At 49.5% G+C, this 15,309-nt stretch overlaps 8 non-coding genes across 8 annotated transcripts; all 8 read right to left on the bottom strand.

Moving 5' to 3' along the window:
* Positions 1-371: 371 nt before the first annotated feature.
* LOC124562895 lies at positions 372-490 on the bottom strand. The gene has a single exon (XR_006969703.1). It is a non-coding gene; the product is annotated as a 5S ribosomal RNA (ribosomal RNA).
* A 7,699-nt stretch (positions 491-8,189) lies between these two features.
* On the bottom strand, positions 8,190-8,308 carry LOC124562894. The gene has a single exon (XR_006969702.1). It is a non-coding gene; the product is annotated as a 5S ribosomal RNA (ribosomal RNA).
* A 1,021-nt stretch (positions 8,309-9,329) lies between these two features.
* LOC124562893 lies at positions 9,330-9,448 on the bottom strand. The gene has a single exon (XR_006969701.1). It is a non-coding gene; the product is annotated as a 5S ribosomal RNA (ribosomal RNA).
* Positions 9,449-10,469: 1,021 nt separating this feature from the next.
* LOC124562892 lies at positions 10,470-10,588 on the bottom strand. Its single transcript, XR_006969700.1, has one exon. It is a non-coding gene; the product is annotated as a 5S ribosomal RNA (ribosomal RNA).
* Positions 10,589-11,610: 1,022 nt separating this feature from the next.
* LOC124562890 lies at positions 11,611-11,729 on the bottom strand. Its single transcript, XR_006969698.1, has one exon. It is a non-coding gene; the product is annotated as a 5S ribosomal RNA (ribosomal RNA).
* A 1,022-nt stretch (positions 11,730-12,751) lies between these two features.
* Positions 12,752-12,870, bottom strand: LOC124562889. Its single transcript, XR_006969697.1, has one exon. It is a non-coding gene; the product is annotated as a 5S ribosomal RNA (ribosomal RNA).
* Positions 12,871-13,892: 1,022 nt separating this feature from the next.
* Positions 13,893-14,011, bottom strand: LOC124562888. The gene has a single exon (XR_006969696.1). It is a non-coding gene; the product is annotated as a 5S ribosomal RNA (ribosomal RNA).
* Positions 14,012-15,033: 1,022 nt separating this feature from the next.
* LOC124562886 lies at positions 15,034-15,152 on the bottom strand. Its single transcript, XR_006969695.1, has one exon. It is a non-coding gene; the product is annotated as a 5S ribosomal RNA (ribosomal RNA).
* Positions 15,153-15,309: the final 157 nt, after the last annotated feature.

The raw sequence follows: 15,309 nt of genomic DNA, 5'->3' as shown, positions 1-15,309 counted from the left end.
CTGCCGCTCGGGTCGTGGCCCATATAACAGCGCAAGCACAAGAAACGTCTGCAGGAGATGACGAGACGAGACGAGACGACTGAGGAATAAATTTATAATTACATATCGAAGTAGGAATTGTACACCGCTACACAACAACAGGCGCTGACGTATTTCAGAACACATCTGCCGATTCGTACTGTTTTGTCGTTTTCAAAGACTTCCTGGCGAACTTGGTTAGCACATTCTCCCTCAAACTGAGATATTTACTGCAATTTCGCACCTTATGGTCATTACAGTAGATTAAAATGCTTAAGCAAGAATCTTTGTCACAACAGAACGGTGGTATGGAAAGAGGGCGGTATAAAAAAAAAAAAAGGTAAATGAAAGGGAGCCAACAGCACGTGGTGTTCCCAGGTGGTCACCCATCCAAGTACTAACCACGCCCGATGTTGCTTAACTTCGGTGATCGGACGAGAACCGGTGTACTCAACATGGTATGGCCGTTGGCGCCCATATAATGTAGGCGCATGGCAGAATTCGCATTCGGTTCTTATCCCAACACACACAAAATCATACTTTTCGGTCGAAAGCAGCCGCATTTTTTTTTTATTGACAATTCGTCACGTTAGCGCGAACGCAATCCTGAGTTCCAAAACTTATGAGCCGGAAGGACGCGCTTCGTGTATTTTTTTTTTTTTTTGTGAGATTTATAAATTTATTTATTAACATTACATCGTTACAAGCTAACAACTTTACAACATAAAACACGAACAGAATTGTAATTGTAAGCACTTCCTTCTGCAATCCGACGTGCCAGCAGAGCGACTGCCGAATTAGCGGGCGCGCCGCCGTGTGTGTGAGACGCGCAGCTTCTCGTTGCACCTCCTGTCATCCGCTTGGCGCGTGCAGCCTTCGACACTCGCGGAAGACGCATCTTGTCCCTGGTGTCCAGCGCAGGAGGGCTGGCGCGCGGCCGACCGGCGTATGGCCTGTGCGGGGTGTGGCAGAGTGTTGTTGGAGGGCGCCACTGCTGGCGATGTGAGCTTCCTCGCCTCGCCTCAGACGAGGTGTTTGCGTAATTTGCAGTGCATTCGCACCATTCCTATCGCTGTCCCTGTCCCCGTCCCGACTTGTCCCGACTTTGCTCGACTGCCGCTCGCTGCCGCTCGGGTCGTGGCCCATATAACAGCGCAAGCACAAGAAACGTCTGCAGGAGATGACGAGACGAGACGAGACGACTGAGGAATAAATTTATAATTACATATCGAAGTAGGAATTGTACACCGCTACACAACAACAGGCGCTGACGTATTTCAGAACACATCTGCCGATTCGTACTGTTTTGTCGTTTTCAAAGACTTCCTGGCGAACTTGGTTAGCACATTCTCCCTCAAACTGAGATATTTACTGCAATTTCGCACCTTATGGTCATTACAGTAGATTAAAATGCTTAAGCAAGAATCTTTGTCACAACAGAACGGTGGTATGGAAAGAGGGCGGTATAAAAAAAAAAAAAGGTAAATGAAAGGGAGCCAACAGCACGTTTTTTTTTTTTTTTTTTTTTTTTTTTTTTTCTTTTTTCAAAGACTTCCTGGCGAACTTGGTTAGCACATTCTCCCTCAAACTGAGATATTTACTGCAATTTCGCACCTTATGGTCATTACAGTAGATTAAAATGCTTAAGCAAGAATCTTTGTCACAACATAACGGTGGTATGGAAAGAGGGCGGTATAAAAAAAGAAAGGTAAATGAAAGGGAGCCAACAGCACGTTTTTTTTTTTTTTTTTTTCATTGGCGAGCTTCATGAGCTATAATCGTACTGTCGACTCCATGTCCCACGACGAACAGACGAAAAAGAAAACGTATCCCCCGTTAGCATCCTTGAGAATGTCGACGTCCGTCGGGAAAAAGCGACAGGCGCAAAGAAAAAACCATAATCCAAAAAATCTTCTAAATGGAGACAAGTAATCCACCAGAAAAACAAGAGTCCAGTATAGAAAAATATAAAACACAAAACTAGAAAAAGAAGCCACTTCCTCAGGTGTACTATTACTGGGAAAGTTCCACACCAGTAAAGCAGAGGAGTAAAGTCCGACAAGTGGAGAAGTGAAACTAAAAGAAGGAAATTAAAGGCACTGCGCGGTAATACAGGAAAAGACTAAAAGATAGTACTGCCGCCACTTGGGAGACCTACATGAGAAAGTTCTGCAAAAAGAAATTGCCGATGTCCACAGCATAAAAATAATCAAAATCAAGGAGAAGGTAAACCATACCGGAAATGAAAGGGAACACAAAGAATAAAAAGTAGAGTACCTCTGATTACACAAATTTCAATAATTGTACGTTCCTGGAAAACACAACACGAGCGGTCAAAGTAGAAGTGTATACCAAATCATCAAACCATGTTAAGTAGCCATCGACATCCGAGTAAAAGCATGAGCAAGGGAAACCTGCAAAAAATTCGCGAAATTAGCACGATAGCCAGGCATGGCTGCAGTTTGTTCATGCTGAGTCCATAAGTATGTAAGAAAGTCAAATTCGGTTGTCAATTTCAGGGAAAACATTGCAAAAACGGTATGACCCAGGAGCCACACCGTGGCATTCTTCTTAGTATTCGGGTAGGCGGCGCACTGAGGGATTAAGACGTCTGTCGGCAAAACAGAGCGCGTATCCACCCGATTGATAAGGCGAACCATATCTCGGGCGGTATGCCAAACACTGCAAAAATGGCCACACACGAAACGGTGTTCAAGCGTATCCTCCACAGCACACAGGTCACAAGCTTCAGACGAGAGGAGATTAATGGAGTGGAGCTTCGCATTCGTAGGGAAGGTACGATGCACAACCTTGTACCACACTGCGTGTACAGAGGGAGGAAGAACATTGCTGGCAAGATTTTTCCATACCGTGACCCAGTTATACCACGGTAGCCGATACTCCCACTTACAACGCACAGTAGACCCACGGAAAGCAGAAGCGACGTCGCTGACTCGAAGGCTGGGAACGTCACAGAGCTCCAAGTAGCTGTTTTCCATATAGTAGCGACGCACATAATTAAGAAAAAAGGGAATGTGCGAGACATTCACCGGCGCCGCCGCAGATGGAGGACGATACAGATTGAAGACCGCCGCAGTGGTACCGTTCGGGGCCTTTTCCATAACAACAGTGGTCCGTTTCCAAAACAGAGCAGAGCACTTCGCGCGTAGATCTACTAGACCCAAACCACCATCTGTCGGGCTGAGAGTACAAGTGGCATACGAGACTTTAAAAATGTCACCTCGCCATAAAAACCAATACACCGCCTGCTTGAGGGCACGTTCCAATTGCCGAGGCAATGGAAGGACCTGTGCGAGATACCACGCCCTGGCCAGAATGGTAGTATTGATCAAGGCCACCTTATCACGAAGCGCCAACGTGCGAGCCGCATAGATCTTGGCAACGGCACGCACCTTGTGCAGCGTGGACCGCCAATTAAGCGCCTCCATCCGTTGTGGGTGAGAAGAAAAAAGCACGCCCAGGACTTTTTGCTGTTCGCGGACGCAGAACCAGTTCCGCTGTAAGGACCTTGCGCGGGGTGTAAGAGGCAAACAAACAGTCTTAGCAGGGTTGACAATGGCACCCGTGGCTTTTTCAAAGCGTTGCAGTGCGCCATATAAAGTGTCAACGTCATCGGAATGGCCAAGGAAAACACCAAGGTCGTCGGCGTATGCCTTACAAACGAGGCGGTCCGCCCCGACCTGAATGCCGCGGCATTCGCGGCCGATAATCCGCAGCAACGGATCTAAGGCTACAGAAAAAAGGGCCATCGAAAGGGGACACCCCTGCCGCACCGAGCGCTCAACACGGAAAGCCGGCGTCAAGCGGCCGTTGACACTAACTCGTGACGTCGCATTCTGTAAAAGATGCTTTACCACAGTCGTAAACTTAAGGCCGAATCCCATCCGCACAAGAACCTGGCGGAGGTATACATGGCTAATGCGGTCGAAAGCATTTTTGAAGTCAATCAATAAGATGGCAGCAGTCGGCAGGCGCGCACTTTTAACAAAGCCGATACAGTCGCGATATGCGAGAACGGCGTCAAAAATGTTTCGACCCGGCACCGCACATGATTGACTGTCACTGAGAACCGACGGTAAAACAACTTTAAGACGTTGAACCACACAGCGCGTCACAATCTTAAAATCGGCGTTAAGTAAGGTGATCGGCCGAACAGCGTCAATACAGGGCGTCGCAGTCGATTTAGGTACTAAGGTCACTACCCCCTCCTCAAACGCAGCAGGGATAACAGCACCATCCCGTATTTCATTTAAAAGAGCCACAAAAACATCACGAAAAAGATCATAAAACTTCAAATAAAATTCAGAAGGAATGCCGTCGGGACCAGGCGATTTACACTTAGGGCTTCGTCGGATAGCGTCGTACAGGTCGTCAGGTACATAAGCAGCATTTAAATGCGTCCTATCCGCACGAGTTAAAACATGAGGTATAACTTGTAAAAAATCCCGCAGCGCATCACAGTCAACATCCAGCGCACGGAAAAGGGAACTAAAATGATTAAAAATATCCCGCTCAATGTCGGACTGGACAGTAGTCCGCCCACCGTCGCACTTTTTCCAGGTACTGATGTGCAGACGGGCACGCCTCCGTCGTTCCCTGGTCAGATGGTAAAGCGACAAAGGTTCGCCATCCACAACCCCCGCAGGCTGGCTGCGCACGACGACACCATTACTGACAGCACGCAAATCAGCGAGAAGCTTAAGCTGGAATTGCTTAAAAGCGGGCAGCAAGGCAGGCTGTGACGTCACGCGCAGCGCGAGGTCTTGTAAACACGCCTGATGGAAGCGGGCCGTAGCGCGACGCCAACGAGCCGCCTCGCGGCTAAAATCAAGTAAAAACTGCCTTATCACTGGCTTGGCCTCCCCGACCCACCACTCCAGCACACTACAGTCACCTCGCCGAGTCCCGAGTAATTTATGCCACAGATTGGTAAAACACCGGACAAAATGGTCGTCGGTCAATAAAGCACAATTAAATTTCCACAGATTCTGTCGTCTGGGAACACAAAAACGAGGCAATAAAAGCTGACAAAGGTAACCGGAATGATCAGAAAACAGCACGGGAAACATTTCCGTGCGGCAAATACGGGCAGAAAGCGAGGCAGAAATGTAAATTCTGTCCAGGCGGCTGTGCCCCGTGGGATAAAAATGAGTATAGTGGGTAACATCAGGGTTTAAAACACGCCACGTATCAACGAGCCGAAAACTGCGAATCAAGTCGCCGAGCTCGCGACAAATGTTAGGACGAGGCACCTGATCGACAACATCTAAAACGCAATTAAAATCGCCGCCGACAACTAAAGCATCCACATTCCGGTGTAGCAGTGCACACAATTCCTGCCCATAAAAAACAGCCCTCGCCGGCTTATCGTTCCCAGACGGGGCATAAACGTTAACAAAGACAACGCCCAGTATAGTGCAACTAACAGCACGACCATTGGGTAAAATAGCAACGTCGGAAATAGCAAGGTCAGAACGGACTAAAATGGCAGTTCCTGCATTGGAGTCCGGTAAAACATTGTCAACAACAATAAAGTCACTAAAATCGTGTAAAAAGACAAGTGCATCGCGCGTCACCTCTTGTAAAAAGACAACATGGCAGTGGTGATCACGTAAAAAAGCCTTAAAAGCCAGTAATTTGCACGGGTGGCACAACTTGTTAAGATTAATAGTGACAACATTCCACTGGCTAAAATCGTAAGTCATAGACTCACACAGTTAAAAGACACACAAAAGTAAAAACACACAGAAAACACGGAATGTGCAGGTGCACGACAGAGGAGGGGGCACACAGGACACACACTATGTCTCCGCACCCTCCACAACATCCTCCGCCCACTCCGAAGGCTCGAAGGGGGAGAGGGGTGGCAGGGTGGCAGTAGCTGGCACGGCAGAAGCGACCGACACAGGATCCCTGACGGGCATCTGCACGTCGGAGGCAGGCACCGACACGCGGTCGTGGATAGAAGGACCAGCGCGACGTCGGTGGACATCCTCAGCCTTCCGTTTCGTCGACATAGGTGCCGCAGTCACAGCCGAGACAGTGTCGGGCGCTAAAACAGGCACGTCTACAGAGGCTGGTTGACTTAACACAGTCCGCAGATGGCGAACAGCAACGTCACGTTGCTGCGCCGCATCGCTCAGATCAGCTGACTGCGCGTGGCGAGAGGAGGCCCGCGGCGACTGTTGTTGTTGCTGTTTGCGCGGCGGCTGACGCCCGGAGCCGGAAGCCTGAGGCGGCCGGAGCTCCACGTCGAGGTCGCGCCGCGCGGCACGGCGTTGCGACGCCCAAGAAGAGGCGGGGGAGCGCCCTACCGGGGACGGACTACGGTCACGCCGCGTGTAACCCCCGTCGTAAGAAGGGGAGCTACTGACACTGCGGAAGCGTTGCCTACTGGAACTCCGAGAACGAGCTTCATCCCGTTGCGGTTTCGGTTCCACAAAAACATGGCGTGATTCCGCAACAGGATTAGGCCCAGAAACATCAGAGGGTACAACGACGGGTGCAGGCACAGAAGGAGAGGGTGCCAACTGCGACACAATAGGTGCAACAGGGTCCGAAATAGGGCACGGAACAACATCGGTTACCGATTGCGGCACGGAGTCAGAGACAGCCTCCGACACAACAGCACCCACAACCGGTTGAAGAGCAGCAGGCACGTTTTCCGAAGCCGCGGACAAAGATTCCTGGCCGGTAGTCGCAACATCAGAGACAGTAGCATCAGCAGACACATCCATCGCTTCCGCGGCGGCAGCAAGATTAACATCTGCCGCACGCCGCGCGGGCGCGGGGGGGGCGGAACCCAAGACCGTAGCGGCGACGGAAGCAAAACTAGCTCCTTGCAAAGTGGCCTCAAGTGGTAGCTGAACAGGCCGTTTGCGCTTCGGACAATCCTGCCGATAATGTCCGACGCCGTTACAAAATGAACAAGTCTGTGGCTGGCCACTGTACGTGACAAACGCACGGTGGCCGTTTACCAAAATAAAAGACGGAATATGCTGCCTGACCACCATCTTAACACTGCGCACACCGTTCTCGACTTGAAATATGTACGCAGACGACCATTTCTCTTTCACTACAGATAGAACAGTGCCATAAGGCCGCAAGTGACGAGAAATAGTGTCGTTGCGAATTTCAAACGGGAGGTTAAATATGCGGATTTGTCGAAGACCAAAACCAGCATGAGACACAGTGACATTACTAATATTTCCGTTAAGGTGTCGAAATCTACGAACACCGTCATTAACAGAGACAACAGCATCACACAGATCGGGAGATTTCAGTTTCAAGAACACAGAATTTAAAAACGTATCGAACTGAATACCGAGCACATCAGTAGTAGACAACATCAAGTCCTCAAGTAACCAACGATGGATCTCGAAAGCCGAAGGTTTTTCTACGGAACGATCAAACTCGCACTGAATATTATTCTGTCGCTCTTCACTTTCATCGTAAACGATATCCATTACTTACAGTTCAGTAGAAAGAAAGAAAGCAACAAGGAAGAGGGAGCAGACGACACGCGAGGTGCCGCCGGCCCAGTCGCACGAGGTAAACACAGCACGCCAGGCACCGAGGTGTTGGCTGGCGCGCGGCCGACCGGCGTATGGCCTGTGCGGGGTGTGGCAGAGTGTTGTTGGAGGGCGCCACTGCTGGCGATGTGAGCTTCCTCGCCTCGCCTCAGACGAGGTGTTTGCGTAATTTGCAGTGCATTCGCACCATTCCTATCGCTGTCCCTGTCCCCGTCCCGACTTGTCCCGACTTTGCTCGACTGCCGCTCGCTGCCGCTCGGGTCGTGGCCCATATAACAGCGCAAGCACAAGAAACGTCTGCAGGAGATGACGAGACGAGACGAGACGACTGAGGAATAAATTTATAATTACATATCGAAGTAGGAATTGTACACCGCTACACAACAACAGGCGCTGACGTATTTCAGAACACATCTGCCGATTCGTACTGTTTTGTCGTTTTCAAAGACTTCCTGGCGAACTTGGTTAGCACATTCTCCCTCAAACTGAGATATTTACTGCAATTTCGCACCTTATGGTCATTACAGTAGATTAAAATGCTTAAGCAAGAATCTTTGTCACAACAGAACGGTGGTATGGAAAGAGGGCGGTATAAAAAAAAAAAGGTAAATGAAAGGGAGCCAACAGCACGTGGTGTTCCCAGGTGGTCACCCATCCAAGTACTAACCACGCCCGATGTTGCTTAACTTCGGTGATCGGACGAGAACCGGTGTACTCAACATGGTATGGCCGTTGGCGCCCATATAATGTAGGCGCATGGCAGAATTCGCATTCGGTTCTTATCCCAACACACACAAAATCATACTTTTCGGTCGAAAGCAGCCGCATTTTTTTTTTATTGACAATTCGTCACGTTAGCGCGAACGCAATCCTGAGTTCCAAAACTTATGAGCCGGAAGGACGCGCTTCGTGTATTTTTTTTTTTTTTGTGAGATTTATAAATTTATTTATTAACATTACATCGTTACAAGCTAACAACTTTACAACATAAAACACGAACAGAATTGTAATTGTAAGCACTTCCTTCTGCAATCCGACGTGCCAGCAGAGCGACTGCCGAATTAGCGGGCGCGCCGCCGTGTGTGTGAGACGCGCAGCTTCTCGTTGCACCTCCTGTCATCCGCTTGGCGCGTGCAGCCTTCGACACTCGCGGAAGACGCATCTTGTCCCTGGTGTCCAGCGCAGGAGGGCTGGCGCGCGGCCGACCGGCGTATGGCCTGTGCGGGGTGTGGCAGAGTGTTGTTGGAGGGCGCCACTGCTGGCGATGTGAGCTTCCTCGCCTCGCCTCAGACGAGGTGTTTGCGTAATTTGCAGTGCATTCGCACCATTCCTATCGCTGTCCCTGTCCCCGTCCCGACTTGTCCCGACTTTGCTCGACTGCCGCTCGCTGCCGCTCGGGTCGTGGCCCATATAACAGCGCAAGCACAAGAAACGTCTGCAGGAGATGACGAGACGAGACGAGACGACTGAGGAATAAATTTATAATTACATATCGAAGTAGGAATTGTACACCGCTACACAACAACAGGCGCTGACGTATTTCAGAACACATCTGCCGATTCGTACTGTTTTGTCGTTTTCAAAGACTTCCTGGCGAACTTGGTTAGCACATTCTCCCTCAAACTGAGATATTTACTGCAATTTCGCACCTTATGGTCATTACAGTAGATTAAAATGCTTAAGCAAGAATCTTTGTCACAACAGAACGGTGGTATGGAAAGAGGGCGGTATAAAAAAAAAAAAAGGTAAATGAAAGGGAGCCAACAGCACGTGGTGTTCCCAGGTGGTCACCCATCCAAGTACTAACCACGCCCGATGTTGCTTAACTTCGGTGATCGGACGAGAACCGGTGTACTCAACATGGTATGGCCGTTGGCGCCCATATAATGTAGGCGCATGGCAGAATTCGCATTCGGTTCTTATCCCAACACACACAAAATCATACTTTTCGGTCGAAAGCAGCCGCATTTTTTTTTTATTGACAATTCGTCACGTTAGCGCGAACGCAATCCTGAGTTCCAAAACTTATGAGCCGGAAGGACGCGCTTCGTGTATTTTTTTTTTTTTTGTGAGATTTATAAATTTATTTATTAACATTACATCGTTACAAGCTAACAACTTTACAACATAAAACACGAACAGAATTGTAATTGTAAGCACTTCCTTCTGCAATCCGACGTGCCAGCAGAGCGACTGCCGAATTAGCGGGCGCGCCGCCGTGTGTGTGAGACGCGCAGCTTCTCGTTGCACCTCCTGTCATCCGCTTGGCGCGTGCAGCCTTCGACACTCGCGGAAGACGCATCTTGTCCCTGGTGTCCAGCGCAGGAGGGCTGGCGCGCGGCCGACCGGCGTATGGCCTGTGCGGGGTGTGGCAGAGTGTTGTTGGAGGGCGCCACTGCTGGCGATGTGAGCTTCCTCGCCTCGCCTCAGACGAGGTGTTTGCGTAATTTGCAGTGCATTCGCACCATTCCTATCGCTGTCCCTGTCCCCGTCCCGACTTGTCCCGACTTTGCTCGACTGCCGCTCGCTGCCGCTCGGGTCGTGGCCCATATAACAGCGCAAGCACAAGAAACGTCTGCAGGAGATGACGAGACGAGACGAGACGACTGAGGAATAAATTTATAATTACATATCGAAGTAGGAATTGTACACCGCTACACAACAACAGGCGCTGACGTATTTCAGAACACATCTGCCGATTCGTACTGTTTTGTCGTTTTCAAAGACTTCCTGGCGAACTTGGTTAGCACATTCTCCCTCAAACTGAGATATTTACTGCAATTTCGCACCTTATGGTCATTACAGTAGATTAAAATGCTTAAGCAAGAATCTTTGTCACAACAGAACGGTGGTATGGAAAGAGGGCGGTATAAAAAAAAAAAAAGGTAAATGAAAGGGAGCCAACAGCACGTGGTGTTCCCAGGTGGTCACCCATCCAAGTACTAACCACGCCCGATGTTGCTTAACTTCGGTGATCGGACGAGAACCGGTGTACTCAACATGGTATGGCCGTTGGCGCCCATATAATGTAGGCGCATGGCAGAATTCGCATTCGGTTCTTATCCCAACACACACAAAATCATACTTTTCGGTCGAAAGCAGCCGCATTTTTTTTTTATTGACAATTCGTCACGTTAGCGCGAACGCAATCCTGAGTTCCAAAACTTATGAGCCGGAAGGACGCGCTTCGTGTATTTTTTTTTTTTTTTGTGAGATTTATAAATTTATTTATTAACATTACATCGTTACAAGCTAACAACTTTACAACATAAAACACGAACAGAATTGTAATTGTAAGCACTTCCTTCTGCAATCCGACGTGCCAGCAGAGCGACTGCCGAATTAGCGGGCGCGCCGCCGTGTGTGTGAGACGCGCAGCTTCTCGTTGCACCTCCTGTCATCCGCTTGGCGCGTGCAGCCTTCGACACTCGCGGAAGACGCATCTTGTCCCTGGTGTCCAGCGCAGGAGGGCTGGCGCGCGGCCGACCGGCGTATGGCCTGTGCGGGGTGTGGCAGAGTGTTGTTGGAGGGCGCCACTGCTGGCGATGTGAGCTTCCTCGCCTCGCCTCAGACGAGGTGTTTGCGTAATTTGCAGTGCATTCGCACCATTCCTATCGCTGTCCCTGTCCCCGTCCCGACTTGTCCCGACTTTGCTCGACTGCCGCTCGCTGCCGCTCGGGTCGTGGCCCATATAACAGCGCAAGCACAAGAAACGTCTGCAGGAGATGACGAGACGAGACGAGACGACTGAGGAATAAATTTATAATTACATATCGAAGTAGGAATTGTACACCGCTACACAACAACAGGCGCTGACGTATTTCAGAACACATCTGCCGATTCGTACTGTTTTGTCGTTTTCAAAGACTTCCTGGCGAACTTGGTTAGCACATTCTCCCTCAAACTGAGATATTTACTGCAATTTCGCACCTTATGGTCATTACAGTAGATTAAAATGCTTAAGCAAGAATCTTTGTCACAACAGAACGGTGGTATGGAAAGAGGGCGGTATAAAAAAAAAAAAAGGTAAATGAAAGGGAGCCAACAGCACGTGGTGTTCCCAGGTGGTCACCCATCCAAGTACTAACCACGCCCGATGTTGCTTAACTTCGGTGATCGGACGAGAACCGGTGTACTCAACATGGTATGGCCGTTGGCGCCCATATAATGTAGGCGCATGGCAGAATTCGCATTCGGTTCTTATCCCAACACACACAAAATCATACTTTTCGGTCGAAAGCAGCCGCATTTTTTTTTTATTGACAATTCGTCACGTTAGCGCGAACGCAATCCTGAGTTCCAAAACTTATGAGCCGGAAGGACGCGCTTCGTGTATTTTTTTTTTTTTTTGTGAGATTTATAAATTTATTTATTAACATTACATCGTTACAAGCTAACAACTTTACAACATAAAACACGAACAGAATTGTAATTGTAAGCACTTCCTTCTGCAATCCGACGTGCCAGCAGAGCGACTGCCGAATTAGCGGGCGCGCCGCCGTGTGTGTGAGACGCGCAGCTTCTCGTTGCACCTCCTGTCATCCGCTTGGCGCGTGCAGCCTTCGACACTCGCGGAAGACGCATCTTGTCCCTGGTGTCCAGCGCAGGAGGGCTGGCGCGCGGCCGACCGGCGTATGGCCTGTGCGGGGTGTGGCAGAGTGTTGTTGGAGGGCGCCACTGCTGGCGATGTGAGCTTCCTCGCCTCGCCTCAGACGAGGTGTTTGCGTAATTTGCAGTGCATTCGCACCATTCCTATCGCTGTCCCTGTCCCCGTCCCGACTTGTCCCGACTTTGCTCGACTGCCGCTCGCTGCCGCTCGGGTCGTGGCCCATATAACAGCGCAAGCACAAGAAACGTCTGCAGGAGATGACGAGACGAGACGAGACGACTGAGGAATAAATTTATAATTACATATCGAAGTAGGAATTGTACACCGCTACACAACAACAGGCGCTGACGTATTTCAGAACACATCTGCCGATTCGTACTGTTTTGTCGTTTTCAAAGACTTCCTGGCGAACTTGGTTAGCACATTCTCCCTCAAACTGAGATATTTACTGCAATTTCGCACCTTATGGTCATTACAGTAGATTAAAATGCTTAAGCAAGAATCTTTGTCACAACAGAACGGTGGTATGGAAAGAGGGCGGTATAAAAAAAAAAAAAGGTAAATGAAAGGGAGCCAACAGCACGTGGTGTTCCCAGGTGGTCACCCATCCAAGTACTAACCACGCCCGATGTTGCTTAACTTCGGTGATCGGACGAGAACCGGTGTACTCAACATGGTATGGCCGTTGGCGCCCATATAATGTAGGCGCATGGCAGAATTCGCATTCGGTTCTTATCCCAACACACACAAAATCATACTTTTCGGTCGAAAGCAGCCGCATTTTTTTTTTATTGACAATTCGTCACGTTAGCGCGAACGCAATCCTGAGTTCCAAAACTTATGAGCCGGAAGGACGCGCTTCGTGTATTTTTTTTTTTTTTTGTGAGATTTATAAATTTATTTATTAACATTACATCGTTACAAGCTAACAACTTTACAACATAAAACACGAACAGAATTGTAATTGTAAGCACTTCCTTCTGCAATCCGACGTGCCAGCAGAGCGACTGCCGAATTAGCGGGCGCGCCGCCGTGTGTGTGAGACGCGCAGCTTCTCGTTGCACCTCCTGTCATCCGCTTGGCGCGTGCAGCCTTCGACACTCGCGGAAGACGCATCTTGTCCCTGGTGTCCAGCGCAGGAGGGCTGGCGCGCGGCCGACCGGCGTATGGCCTGTGCGGGGTGTGGCAGAGTGTTGTTGGAGGGCGCCACTGCTGGCGATGTGAGCTTCCTCGCCTCGCCTCAGACGAGGTGTTTGCGTAATTTGCAGTGCATTCGCACCATTCCTATCGCTGTCCCTGTCCCCGTCCCGACTTGTCCCGACTTTGCTCGACTGCCGCTCGCTGCCGCTCGGGTCGTGGCCCATATAACAGCGCAAGCACAAGAAACGTCTGCAGGAGATGACGAGACGAGACGAGACGACTGAGGAATAAATTTATAATTACATATCGAAGTAGGAATTGTACACCGCTACACAACAACAGGCGCTGACGTATTTCAGAACACATCTGCCGATTCGTACTGTTTTGTCGTTTTCAAAGACTTCCTGGCGAACTTGGTTAGCACATTCTCCCTCAAACTGAGATATTTACTGCAATTTCGCACCTTATGGTCATTACAGTAGATTAAAATGCTTAAGCAAGAATCTTTGTCACAACAGAACGGTGGTATGGAAAGAGGGCGGTATAAAAAAAAAAAAAGGTAAATGAAAGGGAGCCAACAGCACGTGGTGTTCCCAGGTGGTCACCCATCCAAGTACTAACCACGCCCGATGTTGCTTAACTTCGGTGATCGGACGAGAACCGGTGTACTCAACATGGTATGGCCGTTGGCGCCCATATAATGTAGGCGCATGGCAGAATTCGCATTCGGTTCTTATCCCAACACACACAAAATCATACTTTTCGGTCGAAAGCAGCCGCATTTTTTTTTTATTGACAATTCGTCACGTTAGCGCGAACGCAATCCTGAGTTCCAAAACTTATGAGCCGGAAGGACGCGCTTCGTGTATTTTTTTTTTTTTTTGTGAGATTTATAAATTTATTTATTAACATTACATCGTTACAAGCTAACAACTTTACAACATAAAACACGAACAGAATTGTAATTGTAAGCACTTCCTTCTGCAATCCGACGTGCCAGCAGAGCGACTGCCGAATTAGCGGGCGCGCCGCCGTGTGTGTGAGACGCGCAGCTTCTCGTTGCACCTCCTGTCATCCGCTTGGCGCGTGCAGCCTTCGACACTCGCGGAAGACGCATCTTGTCCCTGGTGTCCAGCGCAGGAGGGCTGGCGCGCGGCCGACCGGCGTATGGCCTGTGCGGGGTGTGGCAGAGTGTTGTTGGAGGGCGCCACTGCTGGCGATGTGAGCTTCCTCGCCTCGCCTCAGACGAGGTGTTTGCGTAATTTGCAGTGCATTCGCACCATTCCTATCGCTGTCCCTGTCCCCGTCCCGACTTGTCCCGACTTTGCTCGACTGCCGCTCGCTGCCGCTCGGGTCGTGGCCCATATAACAGCGCAAGCACAAGAAACGTCTGCAGGAGATGACGAGACGAGACGAGACGACTGAGGAATAAATTTATAATTACATATCGAAGTAGGAATTGTACACCGCTACACAACAACAGGCGCTGACGTATTTCAGAACACATCTGCCGATTCGTACTGTTTTGTCGTTTTCAAAGACTTCCTGGCGAACTTGGTTAGCACATTCTCCCTCAAACTGAGATATTTACTGCAATTTCGCACCTTATGGTCATTACAGTAGATTAAAATGCTTAAGCAAGAATCTTTGTCACAACAGAACGGTGGTATGGAAAGAGGGCGGTATAAAAAAAAAAAAAGGTAAATGAAAGGGAGCCAACAGCACGTGGTGTTCCCAGGTGGTCACCCATCCAAGTACTAACCACGCCCGATGTTGCTTAACTTCGGTGATCGGACGAGAACCGGTGTACTCAACATGGTATGGCCGTTGGCGCCCATATAATGTAGGCGCATGGCAGAATTCGCATTCGGTTCTTATCCCAACACACACAAAATCATACTTTTCGGTCGAAAGCAGCCGCATTTTTTTTTTATTGACAATTCGTCACGTTAGCGCGAACGCAATCCTGAGTTCCAAAACTTATGAGCC

The sequence above is a fragment of the Schistocerca americana genome, unplaced genomic scaffold (genome assembly GCF_021461395.2).
Source record: "Schistocerca americana isolate TAMUIC-IGC-003095 unplaced genomic scaffold, iqSchAmer2.1 HiC_scaffold_119, whole genome shotgun sequence".
Classification (NCBI taxonomy): domain Eukaryota; kingdom Metazoa; phylum Arthropoda; class Insecta; order Orthoptera; family Acrididae; genus Schistocerca; species Schistocerca americana.
The sequence above is the reverse complement of the archived record's forward strand: the minus strand, read 5'-3'. Positions and strand labels throughout refer to the sequence as shown.